The sequence below is a fragment of the Culex pipiens genome, chromosome 3 (genome assembly GCF_016801865.2).
Source record: "Culex pipiens pallens isolate TS chromosome 3, TS_CPP_V2, whole genome shotgun sequence".
NCBI classification, from domain to species: domain Eukaryota; kingdom Metazoa; phylum Arthropoda; class Insecta; order Diptera; family Culicidae; genus Culex; species Culex pipiens.
In genome coordinates, this window is record NC_068939.1 from 108,161,210 (window position 1) to 108,172,115 (window position 10,906).

General features: G+C 36.5%; 1 protein-coding gene across 2 annotated transcripts in view; it reads right to left on the reverse strand.

The window, feature by feature from the left end:
* The window catches only part of LOC120421385 (serine proteinase stubble), a 242,749-nt gene extending 234,673 nt beyond the window's left edge, over window positions 1–8,076 (reverse strand). The window contains exon 1 of one of the 2 annotated variants that reach the window (XM_039584592.2): window positions 7,262–8,076. The gene's annotated coding sequence lies outside the window, so the exon portion shown is untranslated. The remainder of the gene's footprint in view (window positions 1–7,261) is intronic. The other variant, XM_039584584.2, reaches the window with a different exon arrangement.
* Window positions 8,077–10,906: the final 2,830 nt, after the last annotated feature.

Below are 10,906 nucleotides of genomic sequence, written 5' to 3' on the forward strand. Positions count from 1 at the left end.
TTAGTAAATTATTCGAAAGAATAATTCTTAATAGAATGATGACGCACATTAATGAAAATTCAATTTTCGCTGATGAGCAGTTTGGATTTCGCCTTGGGCATTCAACTACTCATCAGTTGTTGAGAGTTTCAAATTTAATTCGAAGCAACAAATCTGAGGGATATTTTCAATTCTTATTTGAAAGAATGGAAAATTACTCCAAATGCTGCAAAAACTCAACTTATTATTTTCCCTCACAAACCAAGGGCTGATTTTCTTAAACCAAAAAGTCATCACATTATAAAGATGAATGAGGTAAATTTAAAGTGGGAGGATCAAGTGAAATATCTTGGACTTGCTTTTGACAAAAACCTTACTTACAAGGATCACATTGAAAGTATCCAGGTTAAATGTAACAAATATATTAAATGTTTGTATCCACTTATAAACAGGAATTCTAGACTTTGTCTCAAGAATAAACTGTTAATTTATAAACAAATTTTCAGACCTGCCATGCTTTATGCTGTGCCGATCTGGACAAGCTGTTGCTTAACCAGGAAGAAAAAACTTCAGAGGATTCAGAACAAAATTCTGAAAATGATTCTGAAACTTCCTCCCTGGTTCAGCACCAGTGAACTTCATCAATTAGCCGAAGTTGACACTTTGGTTGTTATGTCCAATAAGATAATTGATGCATTTCGCCAAAAATCATTGCAGTCTTCAGCTGCATTGATCCGCTCTTTATATAGTTTTTTTTAAGTTAGTTTTAAGGTATCCCTTTTCCCTTTTGTACATGTAGGACCTCCTACATTTGAAATCACTGAATAGCGAAAGCTAAATATTTCATGAATAAATGAAAGTTGCTAGTATTTAAAATTGAGGTGAAAAGTCATCGATTGTGATTGGACACTCAATAATATTTTGACTGAATGAATGTACATGGAAAAGAAAAACTAAATAAATATAAATTAAAAAAAAAATGACTTTTTTCTTACTAGTAAATGAGCTGGTTTTTAATCAGTAGTATTTTTTTTATTTTGTCTAGCTTTTGACATTTTTTGGCAGAAAAATTGTGTGTGTTTTTAAGTATCGATCGGTTGGAAGAGGTTTTTCTTTATTACGGGTGACGAAGAACTGCGGCGAGAGTGTCATTCAGCGATGTCGCAGATAAATTCCCTAGCTGATTTTGGAATCCTGCAGCTTTTAATGGTCCAGCGAAAAAACATCGCTAATTCTAGCGAAGCTGATCCAACAAACAGAGAAGATTTTTACTAAACCAGTAGGTTTTCAAACTTAAACATAAACAACTTCCATTCATAATTATAAAAAATGTCGATCTCGCGTTCAACTTTCCTAAGATTTCTTGACTTCAACTCCAGGTCTTCAAAAGCCACTCATTTTTCATTCATAAAAAAAACGAATGAGAACCAATAAAAAAAATTATGAACGATAACAATACTCGCTACTTTTGGCGAACAGTAAATTGGTTTCACTTTGACAGTTCAAAATTGAGGCCGTTTTGCGAACCACTATTCAGCACCCAGCTTGTAAGTTATCGCGATTTTACAAAAAAAAAGTTTTGAAAAAGTTACTTTTTCCTTTTTTCCCTGCAAAAATAGAAAAAAAAACGTGAAATTTAAAATGAAAAATATTGTTCTAAATGAAAATATTTAACAGTCCTTTTAACACCAAATTTCCATTTCATCACCATGTCAGTCGGCAAATTATTAAAAAATAGTATTTTCAAAATTTTAAGGGTCGTACCGCCCTTCTGTCATGTGAAATGGACCTAGGATTCATGATCAGAGACAAAAGTACCCCTAAGGACAAAGTTTCACCCCGAGCAGACGGAAATAACTTGGGAATAACATTTTTTTATATTTGAAAATACTAGGCCAATAACATTTTATGTTATTTATAATATGATTTGTTATTCGCCGTTATGATTTTTTTGTTATTGGATTTTTATTGTAATAACAGACTAATAACACTTTTAGTTATTCTTCGAACAAATCTTTGATATTATTTTTTGTTATTTTAACAACTAATCCGATCATCACGCAAATCAAAGAGGGGTAGGGATAACTGCCATGTGAGTTGGCGGAGAATTATCCATATAGATGTCATGATATAGGAACTTTGAAATTTGATCAGAAAATGTTCGCTTTTTGCCATTTAAAAATATTGTTTTTTCCCTGTGTCTATCTTTTAGAAAGCCCTAATTATAACCAATAACTTTGCCGAAGACACAAAATTGACCAGATTTTCACTTCTTAAGATACACTTTTTTGAACAAAGTCCGACATATTTCCAGGACCTATTTTTTCGAAGAAATGCCAAATTTAAAGGCCAAAGCTCCAGAATAATCAAAACTTCAACGTTACATATACAAAAACTTGCGCAAAGATTAGGCCTAAACAACCGTAATGTTGATAATAAACGCATAAGCGGTCAAAATGACATTAAAAAAAAACTTTTTTTTACATGTTAAATCCCATTTTAAATTCAAATGTAAAGCGCTTGCTCCTGTCTCGTCCAATAAAGCTCACATTTGTGATTTGGGCTCAGTACGTTTATGCCGGGACCCGTGGTGTAGGGGTAAGCGTGGTTGCCTCTCACCCAGTCAGCCTGGGTTCGATCCCAGGAGGTCCTGGTGGCATTTTTCGAGACGAAATTTGTCTGATCACGCCTTCCGTCGGATGGGAAGTAAATGTTGGCCCCGGACTAACCTAAAAAGGTTAGGTCGTTAGCTCAGTCCAGGTGTAGGAGTCGTCTCCCTGGGTCCTGTCTCGGTGGAGTCTTAACAATCCAAATGTCGTCAGTTCGAATCCCGGGGTGGATGGAAGCTAAGGTGTAAAAAGAGGTTTGCAATTGCCTCAACAATCAAGCCTTCGGACAGCTAGTTTCGAGTAGGAATCTCGCAATCGAGAACGCCAAGGCAATGCTGTAGAGCGAATAATTTATGTATTTATTATGTCCATCGGAATAAGCCTCTGAATCCTAACGACCAACCAGCAAAAAGTACTTATTTATTTGGAAAAAACTTATGATAAAAATGGCATATTTTTATGTGAGAAATACATGGACAAAGTTTTTTTCAAATAAAAAATACAAGGAATAGTCGAATGGCAAAAATATGACGAATAACACAGATCTTAAAGTTAACTTATCTAGCGACCTAAAAAAGGTAAGCGTTTTGCAGCATTTAATTTCTCACATTTATTCAACCAGTTCATCCATAAAATATGTCCTATTATTCCCTTTTCCGAGCAGGTCAATTAATACTTCAACGCGTCCCGCTTTTGTTTTACAAATTTGAACCTAAATCGTAACCACCAATCGATCACGCACAAAAATACCTCAAAATAGTGTTCAACTTTTTTACTCCTCTCGTTAAGTGCTCATTATCTGCTGAAATTCCCTCTTGCGAAACCATTTTTTTACTTTCAGGAACTCTCTTTCTTTGTTATCAGCAGCATCCCCCAAGTGCTAATGTACCCAAATTACAGGGTGTGTTCAAGTACAAAAAAAAGTTACGAAATGAATTTTCGACGCGGTCGATGAAAATAGAAGCCACGGAAATTCAGGGGGAAATTGCTCAATTATTGGCCCACAGTGTTCAATTTTTTCGCACCTTAACGCAATTGTTCTGACGCCCCGGCCGCCCCATACGAGATGCTCCTGGAGTTGCGTTGCGCTGAAGTTTCGCAACGTTTCATAACAGCCCCGCAGGGGGAGTTCGGCGGATCAATCAAAGTGTTTTTTCTACTGTTTTGTGCACACACTCAAGGTACGGGCAGAGGGGACCGAGTGCAACGTTCGGTGAGCTTTTGCACACATTTGGGTTATCAAATTTGGCGTAATGGTGGAGAATGCGCCAATATAGCCCGGTTGTTTTTTTTATGGGAAATTAGGTTTTTAGTTTTTATTATGTACTTTAGATCCCCTAAAGTAAATAATTTACACTACTCTTCCCTTCTCTGCCATTAGATAAGGACCCCCCCCCCCCCCCCCTTTCAAAATTGGTCCGAAAAATCAAGGGGCAAAAAAAATATTTTCAAAAACATCAAAATTTTAATGAAAATAGATGTCAAATCACCTGAAAACAATCTAAACTGCTTTTTTCTGCATTGATGATCATATTTAGCATGTTTGGGCTGGATTAAAAATATTTTGATTTTTCATAAAATTCCAATGTACAGCATCGCAAAAATTTAATTTTTCGCAATTTTTTTTTGTCAATACTTAGATATTTTGGAAACCAATGATGACAAAACAACTGGACAGGTATAATGCATTTTAAAACACGTTTTTCATTAAAATGTTGAAACCATGGCTCGTAATTTCAGTTTTTATACTTTTTTATTTTTTTTTAACTGTGAAATATTTACCTCAAAATAATTTTTTGAACATTTGAAAAAATACGTGTTTTTCAATTATTTGCAGCCTGAAATGGGGATGGTTCGGAAATTTGGAAATTAGAATTCCGAAAAAAACGTATTTTTCATCGAAAAAAATACAACAATAGTTCCTAAAATTCTGTAATTGTAAAACTGTGATTTTTTTTGGAGACATTTCATTTTATGTACATTTTTAATCTGTAATAATCCAGAAAGGTCATTCTTGTTTTCCTTTTTAAAATTTCGTGTTTTTGTAACTTTGCAGGGTTATTTTTTAGAGTGTAATAATGTTCTACAAAGTTAAAAAGCAGACTTTTTTTGGATGATGGGTAAGAATTGTCGAAATTGATTCCAGGGGTGTGGCAAAAAAACTTTATTTTTTGTAATGGTCAGAATATTACAAACAGAAAAAGATGTCCCGTAAATCGGGGTGACAATGATAGTATTTCAATTTATTTTTCAAATACTATTCAAACGATAAGACCTCAAGATTTATATTTTAAAACATGTCCAAACCCAAGACCATACAAATCCACGAATGCTTCTCAAAAGTTTTGTTTTCTATATAGTGATTTAAAAAATAGTTTCGTTGGAAATTGTTATTTTAAGACCCTCTGAGTTTCTGGCGAATTTCAGCCTTAAAATGTGTGCACTGAATTATTCACATCGAATCAACCAAGTACGTAAGTACGTTACTTTAAATGTTTCATTTGAATAAAAAACAATGAAATGCTTGTTTAAATACATATATGTATTTAAACAACTTTAAAAAAAGTTCAAAGTTTGATTCACATGAATTTTCTTAAAAATATATTTTTTTAGTACCGTCAAAACTACTATTAAAAACTAAATTAATCCACCTATGTGGTTGATGTCTTCCTCACTTTTTACCAACAATGGGTAATATGAGTGGTTTGGACACATACCTCAGCTATTTTTTTAGATCCAGAAAAATAAGTACACAGATATAACTTAAGGGTGCACAGCAACGAAGGAAGTTGTTGTCTTCTTATTCCAAAATTGTCAAACTTACGAACCCAATCCTGCAATAACGGGATTGTAAAATTAATCAAACTTTGTTGTAAATTGCTTTGTGGACAGTACTTTAGGGGATGAATAAAAAAATATTTCGATAGTACCCGTAGTTTTGAAGATACTAAAATGTCTGTAACAAAAATCTGGGTGCAAAAGCTCTGGTTGATGTGCACCGTTAAGTGGTAATAACTCGATACAGGGTTGCCAGATCTTCAATGTTTTGGACTCATTGGAAAGGTCTTTTGATAACCTAACCAACGATGGGTCGGATGATGGACCCGGACATAGTTTACATACATTTAAGTGAGATCCGGCTTCCAAAATCACATAAATATCACTGAAGTGACCATATCTCGAGACAGGGTTCCCAGATCTTCAATGTTTTGGACTCGTTGGAAAGTTCTTTTGATTACCTAACTAACGATGGGTCGGATTATGGACCCGGACATAGTTTACATACATTTAAGTGAGATCCGGCTTCCAAAAAGTACATAAATATCACTGAAGTGACCATATCTCGAGACAGGGTTGCCAGATCTTCAATGTTTTGGACTCGTTGGAAAGGTCTTTTGATTACCTAACTAACGATGGGTCGGATGATGGACCCGGACATAGTTTACATACATTTAAGTGAGATCCGGCTTCCAAAAAGTACATAAATATCACTGAAGTGACCATATCTCGAGACAGGGTTGCCAGATCTTCAATGTTTTGGACTCGTTGGAAAGGTCTTTTGATTACCTAACTAACGATGGGTCGGATGATGGACCCGGACATAGTTTACATACATTTAAGTGAGATCCGGCTTCCAAAAAGTACATAAATATCACTTAAGTGACCATATCTCGAGACAGGGTTGCCAGATCTTCAATGTTTTGGACTCGTTGGAAAGGTCTTTTGATTACCTAACCAACGATGGGTCGGATGATGGACCCGGACATAGTTTACATACATTTAAGTGAGATCCGGATATATGTGAAAACGCATTTTAATACATAACTTTTGAACTACTTATCGAAACTTCAATCTGTATAAAACTCGATCCATGGGACCCTGAACCAAGTCGAATGCAACAGGTTCGGGTCAAATCGGTTCAGCCAGTGCCGAGAAACATGAGCTAGTTTGTTGGTCACATACATACATACACACACACATACACACACACACATACACACACACATACACACAGACATTTGTTCAGTTTTCGATTCTGAGTCGATATGTATACATGAAGGTGGGTCTACGACGTTTTTATACAAAGTTCATTTTTAGAGCAGGATTATAGCCTTACCTCAGTGAGGAAGGCAAAAATGATAGAAAAAATCAAAATTTCTAAGAAATTTATTCTACTAAAAATGGTCTTTAATCAGATACAGATATTTTTAAATCCTCTTTCAATAATATTTGAAACTTAAAAAACAATTTTAACTGTTATTATTGTAAAAATGTCCAAAGAATCCGATAACGCAGTCCATATTCCGAACTCATTTTCAAAAGACATGACACTTTAAAAGTATTAAAAAACTATTAATCAATGTTTTCAAAATGAAGTACATACTTTTAACACTCCTGTACTAAACTCAGTATGGTTCCATATAAATTTTGTATTTAATTGTATTTAATTCGCATGTTTCATTTTGTAAAAAAAAACTTCAAACTGTTAATAACAAATATATACATTTTAAAATTGAAACAATGGCATATATTTGTTATTATTTCAAAGTAAAACGTTTGAAAAGATTTCAAAATATATTTTACAAATTTATATAATTTAATCCACACTATTGAGGGACACTTGTAACAATATGTGTAAAATAATCACAAAAAAAATATCGAATATAACTTACCTTTAAATTCAATCAAATAAACTTTACAGTAATAGAATGTCCAATACACTCACTTTCAAGCAACTACCAAAACAGTTTTCCAATCGCATCTGCGCACATTCAATCACTATCAATCAGATAACGCAAAAGCATTCACACACCTGTTGTGCACGCTGCACCAAAGTTCAAAAGTTTTATACCGCTTGCCAGCCAAAATATTTCCAACAATTATCGACGTTGCTCTGTATTTATCTGCCGAGCCTCCTTTTTCGAGGGGGCATCCGCCAATGGCGGAAAAACCTTCCACACACTAATCTTCCGAGAAACGCTCCAAAGATCAATCAAACTTTTCTTCCTTTTTGGCACGCCATTGCCATTTCTTCTCCCACACTACACACTTGTTACTTTTTGTTTCCTTTTTATTTTTGCCCCCACTAATGATGTCTGCTCACTTGATCAAATATTTTCGATTTGTTTCTTCGATTGAAATTCACTGCACACAAACAAAAAAAAATCCGTTCCACTCTGAGGGTAATCAATGTCCACTTTGAAGTTTGATTACATTGTGTCTGCTTCGAATCATAAAAAAAATCATCAACTCTCGAAGATCCTTGAAGGTCCCAACTTGCAACTGCACGATCTGCACAAAGTGTCCAATATTTGAAGAGATGAGAAAAAAAACTCGGGTCCACCGGAAATTGGTCCCTTTGGGCACAATCCAAACACCGAACAAACAAAACGAACGAACGACCAAACGCCGAACCACCGAATCGCTACGGGAAAGCAGCGAAGACGCGACTGTACCGGATCGCAGTCGAAAGACCACTGGCGAAGAGCCCAAGACGATGGTAACGTTATCGAGCCTCAACACCGACCGACCGACGAGTCGGAACAAACGTCTTCGGTGCATCCAAAGAGGGTGGTGGTGGCCGCCACAACGTAACGGATTGAGTAAAGAGCTGGTAACGGCGCGAGCCCCCGAGGCATTACAAGGCAAGGCAGGCCAAAAACGACATAACGATTTCAAGGTAAAAGGTAAAGGTAAATCTGGCGCACAACGGGAATGGCGGTGGCCAAAAATAAAAAGTTTGTGCTGTTTATTCAAATAAAGCTAACTTTTTTAATGAACTACGGAATGACTTCCACGCAAACGTGACGTGACGCAAATATGCTCTTATCAATTCATATCGTTCGTCACTACCACACCAATCGCAACTGAATACTCTCTCTTCTGTTCTCACTCTCACTCTGATCGGTTGATCGGTTGACCGTTGATATGCGATGGCTCGGACAGGCCAATTGCGTTATGTCGCTCCAAATAGATTTATAAAATCTGGGTCGGATTTGTATCAACATTCGAATTATTTTTTTTTATTTTTTTCAATATTTTAGCCGTTAAGTAAAAACTTTTTTTTGTTTTCTGATCTGTTAGAGAACAAAAGCGAGAAAAAGTCTTTGTATGACATTTTTTAAGACATAGATTACTGAATACTCTAATAATCACAAATTGCATGAAACGTTCCCACTATGCCTCCGAAAGCACAGTGTGAGAGAATCTCCGCCAGCAAGCAAAACTTGAATCAAACCGGAGTAACGACTCGCGTTCGGGGCTCGACGACTTCGTGAGCGATCGCGATCGCGCGAGGGATGAATGGGAAGCAGATAATAACGATAAACACGTACGTGGTCGCCACGACGGCGGCGGCGCGAGGGAAGAAATGTGAAAAGCTAATAAGCAAATAACGACGACTGCGATGCAACGCGAACAAACCCCAAAAAGAGAGAGAGGGAGGAGAATCGCACAAATAAAACAGAGAGAATTCACAGCGAGCTTTTGCCGTTTTCCCCCCAAATTCTCGCTCTCGCGTAAGCTCTTTTTTCTACTCTTGATCACGTCGTTGAGCACGCGCTTTATCAGCATCGAGTGCGTTCGAAGAAAAGCTTTCTCTCTTTCTTTTCGCTATAGTGATTGCGTCCCACTGAAGAAGCTAAGCCGGTCGGTGCAAGCTGATAATGAGAAGAAAAATTTCTCCCACTTTTCTGCCAAGTTCAGCTGCTACTGTTACCTACCTTGAAGAAGTCGACGCGGCTAGACTCTATCATCGATCTCGGCGTTTGCGGCTAGAGGGAGAAGGTGGAGGTGGAAATGCACATCTTCGTGCACCTAGCAAGCTGAAACAGCAGCATTGCAGCAAGTGAACCTATAGGAACGTATTCGAAACGGTATCTAATTGATGTGGATCTTGATCTTGATGGTGTTATGAAACAAGCCGGGAAGGGGAGTACGCGAGGCAAGTTGGGGCAGCGAACTAGCGAACTGGAAGACACTGTCGTTGAAGTTGCAGTGCAGTGCAGCAGTGAGTGCATTCTTGTGCGCTATAATCTGCAACGGCCGCGGCTAGCGATGGCAAGGGGGTACAGAAGGCGAACCTGTCCATCATTTAATGCGTCAATTGGCTTGCAGAAAAGTAGCAGCCTGGGTGGAAATAAGCAACCTCTCTGCTGCGCCAGGAATACGCAGAAAATCAACGCCAGATTATGGGTAGTCCCGAACCCGAACCCGTTCGGAGATCAATGATCTACGCAGGGGTTGAAACTCGTTGCGATTGTAATAAGGATACCATTTTTTCCGATGCATAAATATTCAAACGAATGCCCAAGAACCGAAATATTGGAAGCTCTAATTTGCCATACAAATTTCCTTTTTGTATGAGTGTTCTTGTTTAAACATAGTCTTACCCGTGCAGACGGTAATAACAAAATTAATAATATTTCAATAACAAATCGTCAGCTGTGTGCTATCTTGTGACATAGACCATTTTGGTCGAAAATGAGTTAATGATGACGTTTTGCTATACTTAACAAACACTACAAGATGCTTTAACCCGATTTTGGAAACTCGCGTCCGTTTCCCGGATATCGCAAAACACACTTGTGACATAGACCAATTTATCATCAAAATGATTGTGCACACTTGTGACACGTCATACATGTTGTTGGAAAATGTGGAATTTTTTTCTTAATTTTCACAAATTTATGTACACACATACTTTCTCAAGGCAATGTAACCTTTTGTTTATAAAAATATACTGATTAATTCGATTAAACCATTGATTTGAGCTTAATTTAGTTTGTATGGGAATTCTGTGCACACTTGTGACACGTAGTACAATTTTACTTTCGTAACACACTTGTGACACGTGCTTTTCAGATTTTTGTTTACATTATTTACTGTATATTTTAACTGGTGTAACCAAATTAGTTGAAACTTGGAGCGTTTGTTAAGCGATAGTATACGAACCGATTGCTTCAAAAAGTTTGGCTCTATCATTCATAGTTTTGAAATTATTTACCAACAAACTTTAAAAATCGATTTTCTCGAAAAGTACTAAATGGTCGTTGTCACAAGATAGCACACATCTGACGAAATCCTGTTAAAATAACAAAAAGTGTTATTATTTTATCCTGAACTTCAACTTCAAGAAGAAAAAATAATAACAGTTTCTGATAAAATAACAAGTTTTGGTATTGAAGTGTTATTATACTGAAAATGTTTAATAACACGCTAATAAGAGGAAATGTTATACATTTCAAAAACTCTCCTTATAACAAGATTTGTTATTCCTTTGGTATTCTGACTTAGAAATAAGATTACCATAAATCGCA